Source organism: Giraffa tippelskirchi, chromosome 1 (assembly GCF_054371585.1).
Source record: "Giraffa tippelskirchi isolate mGirTip1 chromosome 1, T2T-mGirTip1v1.2.pri, whole genome shotgun sequence".
NCBI classification, from domain to species: Eukaryota; Metazoa; Chordata; class Mammalia; order Artiodactyla; family Giraffidae; genus Giraffa; species Giraffa tippelskirchi.
Window position 1 is genome coordinate 978,423 of NC_137275.1, and position 9,816 is coordinate 988,238.

At 60.3% G+C, this 9,816-nt stretch overlaps 1 long non-coding RNA gene across 1 annotated transcript; it reads left to right on the forward strand.

Annotated features, from left to right (window-relative positions):
- Positions 1 to 534: 534 nt before the first annotated feature.
- LOC145541631 (uncharacterized) lies at positions 535 to 3,537 on the forward strand. The gene is made up of 3 exons (XR_014079176.1): positions 535 to 1,579; positions 1,975 to 2,106; positions 2,490 to 3,537. It is a non-coding gene; the product is annotated as an uncharacterized LOC145541631 (long non-coding RNA).
- The last annotated feature ends 6,279 nt before the right edge of the window (positions 3,538 to 9,816 follow it).

Consider the following 9,816-nt stretch of genomic DNA (forward strand, 5'->3'; position numbering starts at 1 on the left):
CGGCAGAGGGTCTCTCCTGGAAAGGGCCTCTGGAGTCAAGGGGCCACAGTCCCAAATTCACATGAACGAGGATGAGGTCGTGGAGGTCACTGCAGACAGGAGGGGAGAGTCCTGCATGCTGAGTGACCAGCAGGAAGGCTTGTCTCAGGAGGGTGAGGCCGCCCACAGAGAGAGCAGCCCGCCAGACCCCAGGAAGCCCCCAGGAAGCACAAGGCATGCTCTAGAATATTCACCGAAAGCCACAAGAGTGAGCCCTGCACCCAGGCTCACCCAACGAAGCACCCAGCACCCCACTGCTCCACTGCACCCCACATTCCACACCCCACCCAACACCCCACTTCCCACCCCACATGCCACATTGCACCCCACACTCCACCACCCCCCAAACCCAACCACACCCCACACCACACACCCCTCCATACCCCACACTCCACAGCCCAACAGCACCCCAACCCCCACACCCCATCCCCAAACACCGCCCCACACCCACACCCCTGACCCCTGACCCCTGGCCCCTGCCTGACCCCTGACCCTCTCCAGCTCCATGCGAGACTGCCTCCCTCTGTCTGAATCTCCTCTCGGGGCTCCTGGGGAGAGTCTGGCTCCTTCTACCTCCCCAGCTCCTCATCACCCCTCCTCCTGGTGTGCAGACATCTCCCCGACCCCACCAGCCCCTTCTCTTGTCCCCACCTCACCTGTGGTGTCCCTCGTCCACTGCGGGGTGACACCCCACCGCCTGTGGCTCACTTGCTGCAGAGGTTCCCACCGGCATCTTGGACAAGGCCAGCAGCAGCTGCCCCTGTAGCACCGAGTCTGGCCTCGCTGGAGAAGCTCAGAGGCTAGGCCAGCCCGTCTGGATCATCCCACATCCGAGCTTGCCACTGGCCAAGGCAGAGACCTCCAGCCAGGACCCCCAACATGGCCCCTCTGAGTGCGGGGGGGACAGTGTCCCAGGAGGACCAGGGTGGGTGGTCTCTTTGTGGAGGACCTGGGAGGGCCCCTGAGTCAAGTCCACCTGCTTCCAGGGGTAGTAATGTGTCCTGCCTCCTAAGGAGAGGGACAATGTCCACGCCCACAGATAGCCTCCTGCGGCCACATGACAGGTGACCTGCACAGTTCCAGCCCCACCAGAGAGACGCCCCGCCCCCCGGCAGACGCCCCGCCCCCACCAGGCAGACGCCCCGCCCCTGGCAAACGCCCCGCCCCCACCAGGTAGACACCCCGTCCCCAGGCAGACGCCCCGCCCCACCAGGCAGACGCCCCGCCCCGGACCCAGAGCCTCCTCCCTTCCAGCAGCAGGGCCAACCCGGCCTGCGGTCCATCCAGTCCGGATCCAGGTGCGGGTGAGGCTCCTCGGGCGGCCTGTTGGGCAGCCCCCGCGGCCTCCCTGTGCCCTCTGCCTGCCCGCACAGCACGACGGAGGCGGCACGGGGCCCCCACATTCCCCCAGGCGGGCCCGCCTCCCCGCGAGAGTCCTCTGGGTTGTGGGCCCAGCCGGCCCTCTGCGCTTCTCTATTTCTGTCGAGTGCAGCCGCTGAAGCCCCCGGGTCCTCCCCACCTCTTTCAGGCCAGACTCCAGGTGCGGCCTCCCTGTGGAGCTTATTGAGCATCTATTCGCCCGGCGGGGTGGGGACACTCAGACCTGAACTTCCGGCGCGGCCTGTGCCACGCCTGGGCCCGGCCGTCCCTGGAGCAGTGGCTCCGGCGCTCAGGCCCTGCCCGGAAGTCGGGGCCTGAGTTAACACACCCACACTGCAGGCGCTGCTCTAAAAGAGCTTTGTGGTTATCACTCACAAGCCGTGCAGCTCGCCCACATTATCCAGGGGGCTTGGTATATTACATTGTTATCTAATTGGGGTAATACCTACCGTGGTACCATTTTTAGGCGCACAATCCAGTGGCCTGAAATACATTCATATGGTTGTTCAGCTGGCAACACCTTCCGTTCACGCAACTGTTTCACCATCTCTTTAGAAACTCTACCTGATAAACATCGACTAGCTCCTCTGTCAGCCCCTGGCACCCACCGTCTACTTTCCATCGCTGTGAATTGACCCCTCTAGATACCAGAGCAGAAGGTCCTCAGGTTTATCTGTGTTGTAGCAGGTGTTGGAATTTTCTTCCTTTTTAAGCCCAAATAATATTCCCCGGACACTTGGGTGGCTTTTAGCTGTTGCGCCTGATGCTGCTTTGAAATGGGAGCACAAATACCTCTTTGATTTCAATTCTTTGGCGTATAAATTCAAGAGTGGGATTGCTGGATCATAGGATAGCTGAGGACGTGCCATCCTGTTTTCCACAACGGCTGCACCTTTTTACATTCCCACCAACGGTGACGAGGGTGTCGATTTCTCCACATCCTCACCAGCACTTGCTGTTTCCTGTTTTGGGGGATTTTTTGGTTTTGTCTTTGCTCATAGCCATCCTCATGGGTGTGAGGTGGTATCTCAGACTGGTTTTGACTTGCTTCTATTTACATTATTTTGCAGATGTTAACACACACAGAAAAGCGGCAAGATGATCAGTACAAAGGACCCAAGCACCCACTGTCCGTCAACGGTTCAGGAATCTGGTGTCGTCTCTCCCCCAGCCCTGAGTAATCTGAGAACGAGTTCTTCACACAAACCCTTTCAGCCGGATGTGCTTCAGCGTGTATTTCTAAAGGATGAGGAGACTTTTAACAAAACGAAATCCCTAAAAATGACCACCGCTAACCCCCAACAGACAGACTGGTGTTTTCCCGGTACCTGGTTTGTTCACATCAAGCCTAAGTGAGGCCTCCATCGACGTCAACGTGTCTTCTGATTCATAGGCCATGGTGAAATCAAGTCACCTCAAGCCCACTGTCACCCCTGCACCCCCTGACACCCCCATAAAAAAATTCCACTGCCCTCTCCACTCCGGGCCCCAGCCCATCACACCCTGAATTGCTGGTGCGGCTGCACCCACCGCCCCTGCCCCCTCCACCCACTGTCTGCTCCAAGCAGGGGGCGCGGGGGTGCCTGGTTCCTGGGGAGGGGGCTTGATGGGCAGACAGTGAGTCCACCCCAGGGGCAGGGGTCTGAGATGACACGCAGCAGGTGCACCGTGACCCTCCGAGAATCCCAGGCCGGGATGAGAGGTGCAGTCAGACAAACCCCAGATGGCAGATGGGCAGACAGGAGCCTGGCCACAGGAGCCTGGCAGGACACTGAGGGTGGCGGGCTCACCAGGGTAGTCGGCCGGGTTCCGGGTGCAGGCAGTGAGCAGGGCCTTGCCCCCACCCTTCCAGCTCCCCAGAGCCGCAGAAGCCCCTGGTGGGGGTCCAAGCCGGGGTCTGGCTCTGCCGCTCGCACGTCTCAAACCCCAGCCCCTCCTGGTGCTCACCTGGGCTGGTGGGCACGCCGTGGCCTCCGGGGGCTGGGACGTTTATCACCCGCGTCCTTCACCGGCCCCTGCTCCTTGCCCGAGGGAGAGCCATTTGGATCTGCCCAAGCTGAACAATACAATATTTCTGTTGAGCTGTGAAGTTGATTAATAATTTGGAAATGAAATCAATACGGGCTCTGCTTTTCATTCCTGGAGTGCCCCGTGTCCGGGACACCACCGAGGCGGCCGAGGGCAGTGGGGCTCAGGCAGGGGTGCGGCCGATCTGCCGGCCGGACTTGCACACTCACTCTCCCGGAATTTTCCGGGGCAGCGGGAGCACCGCCAGGCCTCAGTGGAGGACGGCCGTCACACCTTCACCCTGGGGTCCTTGCAGAGACTGCACCCCCCAGCCCAGGACGCAGGCCCCTCTCCCTGTGTCTCTCACTCTCACAGGGAGGCCCAGGTCTGTACCCGCCCAGCCTCCCTTGAAGCTTGGGCTTCTGTTGAGGCTCAGCCACACCCCTGTGGCTTCCCTGAGCTCGTGGTCACCCATGATCCCCGGACCGTGCCCCTCAGCCCCCGGCAGCCTTCCTCACTGCAGTGCGCAGGGGCCCGCCCTTCCCCAGGACCCTCAGGGCTGGCCCACTGCCCACCCCCAGTACACCCAGCCCAGGGGCAGCCGCGCCCGTCTCCGCCCCGGAAACCCCCGCTGCCCTCAGCCTGCCAGCTCTCCTCTCTGCCTGGGAAGGAGTGGGCTAGGCCTGCGGCTCCAGCCCCCTGACCCAGAGCTGCTCGAGGGAAGCCCCAGGGCAGAGGGAGCAGGTACGCGTGTGGGGCAAATGAGCGAGCAAAGAGGAGTGAAGGGACAGACGGACCGACGGCCTGCTCAGGAAGGGCATGAGGGCCGCCTGGGGTCCATGGAGACCCTGACCTGGGGAGCCAGGGGAGCCCCGGTTTGGGGGCCAGAGCAGCAAGCGACACCCCAGCACTAGGCTGGGAGAGGTCTGGAGGACCGCAGGGAGCACGCTGTGGGGTCGGGCAGGTCAGGGGACGGAAGCCAGGCCTGAGGAGCTGCTTGCAGGGCTCAGGGCCTTGGCTCAGAGCGCACGCTCAGCTCAGAGTCGGTGCCATGAGCTGGCTGCCCCTCCGCCCCACCCACCCACAGCCACCCCAGAGTCCTGTGCAGACCGGCCTTCTAACCGCCCGCCCTGTGGCCCCCTCGTGCCAGGCTGCCGCCCCTGCCCATCCTGCCCAGCGCCCGGCCCCAGAGCTGCCCCCACCCCCCCAGGAGCCAGTCCCTCTGCAGTGGCCACAGCGTCCAGCAGGCGGCTCTCAGAGCCCTGGCCCGCCCCAGGGCACCAGGGAGCCTGCGAGTCCCAGTCTCTGTGGCCACCCCTGTCACCCCTCCTGATGCTGCCAAGCATGGCCTGGCCTTGCCCACTGGTGCCAGCGGCATGACTTTGACCCCTATCTGTGACCCTGGGCGTCTTCAAGCCCGGCACCTCACCTGGGAAGTGGGGGCACAGGTGAGCCGCCCCGTGAGCAGTCCGGCACCCAGCGCACCGGCGTGCAGAGGGGGTAGCTGTGTGCTTGCTCAGATGGGGCCCGGGCATGGGGAACGCGGGGTCCAGCCCTGGGCCCCCGAGACCCTCTCGCTGGCAGACTCCAGTCCGGGTGCCCTAGCCTGAGGCCTAGCAGCCCACAGGCTGAGTGCCCCCATCTTCTGTCCCGCAGACCGACCTTCAGACCCAGACACTGGCCACAGGAGGCAGCTCCTGGAGTGGTGGCCCCCAGGCTCGCCAGCAGGGGTGCCCTGGGTCTGAGAGGGCAGCCGGCTCCCTGGCCAAATGCACTCTCGCTGGCCGAGACGGCTGGGCGCTGAGGCCCGAGCTGCAGTGGCTACACCAGGCGGACCAGGTCCAGTGAGGAGGCCTGGACGCGGAGCCCTGAGTCTCATCAGAGCCCTGGGTGTCTTTGGAGCCCTGGGTCTCATTGGGGCCCTGGGTCTCATCGGCACGGCAGACAGCAGGCCAGTGTGGAGCCGTGAGGGCTGTACCTGCCTGGATCAGCGCGTCGGGAAGGTGGCCCAGCGGGCAAACGGGCGGCAGACGGGCGGAGGCGGATCGGCTGCCTGGTGTCGGGGCAGCTCCCTGAGAACCAAAGTTCCTTGACCCCCGGGGGTAGGGGAGGCGCTTTATAGGAGCCATTGACCGGCAGCATTGATCCTCGAGAATGTATCGCACAAATCATTTTGCACTAAACTGCGGAATCGATGGAGAAATCTCCCGGAAAATTTATATTAAAAGTCTCTGTTTGCCTAAATGAGTTCCCTGTGCCCCATATTGAATATTTGGCTGATGAATTGAATGGGTTTAAATTTGAACATTGCAGACCCATTAAAGAATGAATTCTTAAATCAAATCCTGCCATTTATGATTGAAATGAGATTTCCTCTGCGAGGGACCAGCCGCTGTATAAATCAGCTATGCGTTTTATACTGAACCATAAACAAGATATAACTCTTTTAAATACACAACAGGTGCCTTAAATCTTTTGATGCATCTTGTATTTATCTGAAGTGGGGATTGCTGTATTTACACCGGCTCGTGTGGGGCCCTTGACAACGCTGCCCGTGAAGGTGAAGGTCTCCATGCCGTGGGGCCGGGTCCTGAACAGGGAGGGAAGCAAAGTCCAGCCTGGCCGCCCGCCAGTGCCCACAGCCAGGCCTCTCAACGCTCATGCACATAACCATGCTCATGTGCACACACGTGCCTGCGGGCACACAAGAAAATGTACACAGTGCACACGTGCTCGAGGGACCCACATGCGTGCACGTTTGTGCAAGTGAACAGAGCAGGTGGCGAGACACGCCTACCTGTGCACACACAAGAACAAGCATGCACACACTGGCACGTGCACGTGGCACTTGTACACACAGTAGAGTCACACACACACACGTCACTCCCTACACGTCACCATCACACACTCCCGCCTGTGCATACACACAGACGTGAGCATGAGCACCCACGTGCACGTGTGCCGTCCCGTGATACACATGCCAGACACACACGTGCACACATCCACGAACACAAGAAAGCACACACGCACTCACCTCAAGGCTCGTCCAGGACCCGAGGGTCTCAGGCCACGCCGGTCTGTTCTCATGCCGTGGGCTCCGCTGCACTGGCCTAATTTGAGGAGCCTCCCCATCACGTCCTGAGTTCCCGGCGGCCGCCCATGCCTGGCACCTACGCCCAGGTGCCTCTGACCTCTGCACACCCACCTGTCCTCCAGGAAGAGCCGGGGTGGGCACCAGGAGCCTCTGAGTCATTAAAGATGCCAGTGGGGCATCCAGGAAAGCTTCCTGGGGGAGGCAACACCAGTGCTGAGCCCAGAGGATGAGCGCGGTCTTCCTCCCTGGTCTGGGTTTGAGGCCAGCAGGCACGTCTCACACGAACCAACCCTTCCAGGAACTCTCTCGGGCCGCCTGTGCCTGGCCTGCATCCACACCCATGGGCAAGCCTCAAGGACTCCCAGCCCTCAGCTGACCACTTGGGCTGGAAGGGGCTCTGCTGCCTACCAGCAGCAGTCAATCCCCAAGGAAGGGCCCCCAAAGCCGCCCCACCCAGCGAGGTGAGTGTCTGGAGTGTCAGATGGGGAGACTAAGGCTGAGGAGAGGGGAGTGAGAGCTGCAGACACTCGTTCAGAGTCTGGAACCTCTCGCAGAGGGGCCAGCGCAGGAACCCCTGCGGTCAGCCCCAGGCCACCCACACTGCCCCCAGCCTCCCTGTTGTCTCTCGAGCCCGCTCCCACCTGCCCTCCACGTCCTGGTGGTGCAGCATCTCCCTCACTCCCTGGCACCGCTCCCCGTCCCCCATTCTCAGGGCCTTCCGCCCTTGTCAGCAGCCCCACGGAGCTCAAGCGCACACATCCAGCGGCCCCAGGCCCCCCCACCCCTCACCAGCATCCCACCTAGCCCCCCCAGGCTGATTCTCACGAAGCTAGCCCTCCCCAGGCCCCTGCCCACTCCCTCACCAACCCCCAGGGCCACCTGCCCCCGCTGGGCTCCCACAACGGCCATGGCGCCTGGGGCAAGTGCTCAAAACACCATCTGGAAAGTGCATCCAAATGGGTGTTTTTGAAAAGTACAACTTCCCCCATGAAAGGCCCCAGAACGCCCCCCAGGCTTCTCACTGCCCAACTCGGGCTGTTCCAGAAACAGAAGAGGGCAGCCCTCGCCTTGCTGCCCAGACAACAAAGTAAGCACATGCGGGCGGCAGAGGGGAGATCAGACGTGCACGAGATACATGTGCATGTACACACACAGCTGTGTGTGTGTACACATGTGTGTGGTCAGAGGTGTGTGCATACACAGCTGTGTGTGTACACATGTGTGTGGTCAGAGGTGTGTGCATACACAGCTGTGTGTGTGTATACACATGTGTGTGGTCAGAGGTGTTTGCATACACAGATGTGTGTGTGTGTACACATGTGTGTGGTCAGAGGTGTCTGCATACACAGATGTGTGTGCTGTATACACATGTGTGTGGTCAGAGGTGTGTACATACACAGCTGTGTGTGTGTACACATGTGTGTGGTCAGAGGTGTGTGCATACACAGATGTGTGTGCTGTATATACATGTGTGTGGTCAGAGGTGTGTACATACACAGCTGTGTGTGTGTACACATGTGTGTGGTCAGAGGTGTGTGCATACACAGATGTGTGTGCTGTATACACATGTGTGTGGTCAGAGGTGTGTACATACACAGCTGTGTGTGTGTACACATGTGTGTGGTCAGAGGTGTGTGCATACACAGATGTGTGTGCTGTATATACATGTGTGTGGTCAGAGGTGTGTACATACACAGCTGTGTGTGTGTACCCATGTGTGTGGTCAGAGGTGCGTACACACACAGATGTGTGTGCTGTATATGTGCAAATGACTGTACATGTGTGTATAGGTGTGTGTACACATATAGGTGTGTGTACATGTGTATACACAGTTGTGTGTATACGTGCACCTGTGTACAGATGTGTGTGCATATACAGTTGTGTGTGTACACATTTGTACAGGTTTGTGTGTGTACATGTGTACAGATATGCGTGCATATACAGATTTGTGTGTGCAGGTGTGTGCACGTATGCGCAGGTGTGTATGTATGTGCAGGTGTGTGTATAAACACAGGCACACATGTGTGTACCACACGTAGATTTCCATTTTAAATAAAACGCTTCTAACTGAACCCAGCAGTATGTTCTAATGACAGCTTATACTTGTCAGGTGAACACGGCTCAGCTCCATCAAGAGCCAAAGGGAGAAAATGACATGAGCATCTCAAAACATCAGGAAGTGTGTTTGGTGAGTTTAACATCTATTTGTGTTTTGTTAAATCTCTTTAAAACTAGGCTTGAAAGGGGATTGGATTATTACACAGCAAAAAATAGAACTGCCTCCCAGCTCAGGCCAAATGCAAAGAGGTAGGGGTTGAGGCCACATCAGCGAGTTTTGGGAATGGATGCCAAAGAGCTGGAGAACCCAACAGAAGAAATGAGCAGGCAGATCACGGAGGGGAGAGCCGACAGGCCAGCCCACTCAGAGGAGGTCGACCCCGCCAGGAATCAGAGAAATGCAGATTCGGACACGCTCGTGCCCTGCGGAGCAGTGGGCTCCAAGGGCAGCTCAGAGCCGATGCCAGCAGAGACTGGCCAGCAGGTTTCGGAACCCGTGCAGACCCCGGGCCCACACGGCCAGGGTCCTGGGGGCTCCCCCACGGATGGTCTCATCCTGGAAGCAGTCAGGTCGGGGTGGCCAGGTGCCTGCCACCAGGGGAAGGGTGAGGGGGCGGAAGATGCTCCAGAACGGCAGGTGGGGGAGACTGGGGGCGGGAAGGGGGTGCAGCCACGCGGCCTCATAGAGGGAGGGACACGCCGAGGCCACACCCAAGCCCAAGCGTCCCTTCTCCGTTATCGTCGCCGTGAGCTGGGACTCACTGAACCCGCCACTCCCAGGAAACACAGGGCTGCTCCTGGTGGCCTCTGGCCACCGTGTTCTCGCTGATGGGTCGATGCGGAACCTTGCTTCACGTGGACTTGTGTTTAAAGACGGCTTCGCGAGCGCACTGTCTCTGGCTCGGCCGCACTGACCCCGCGGGCAGCACCATTGCGCGGCCTGGACAGAGCCCGCCCAGCACACAGGCTCCCCCGTGGGGCCTGTCCGGCCTCCTGCACGCAGGCCACTGGGTGCGACGAGCTCTCGGCCAGGCCCACGAAAGCCGCAAAGTCACCCCGGAAGCACAAGAGCAGAGACGCGCGCTGCGGGGGCGAGAAGACGGCTCTGGGCAGGGGCACCGCTCCCGCGGCTCCGTGCACGCCCATCCGCGGTGCCCTCGGGCAAGTGGGGCCTCGCGAGCAGCGGGGCTCGCAGAGACAGGACCCTCGAGCACCGGAAAATGCCGTCCATCCACAAA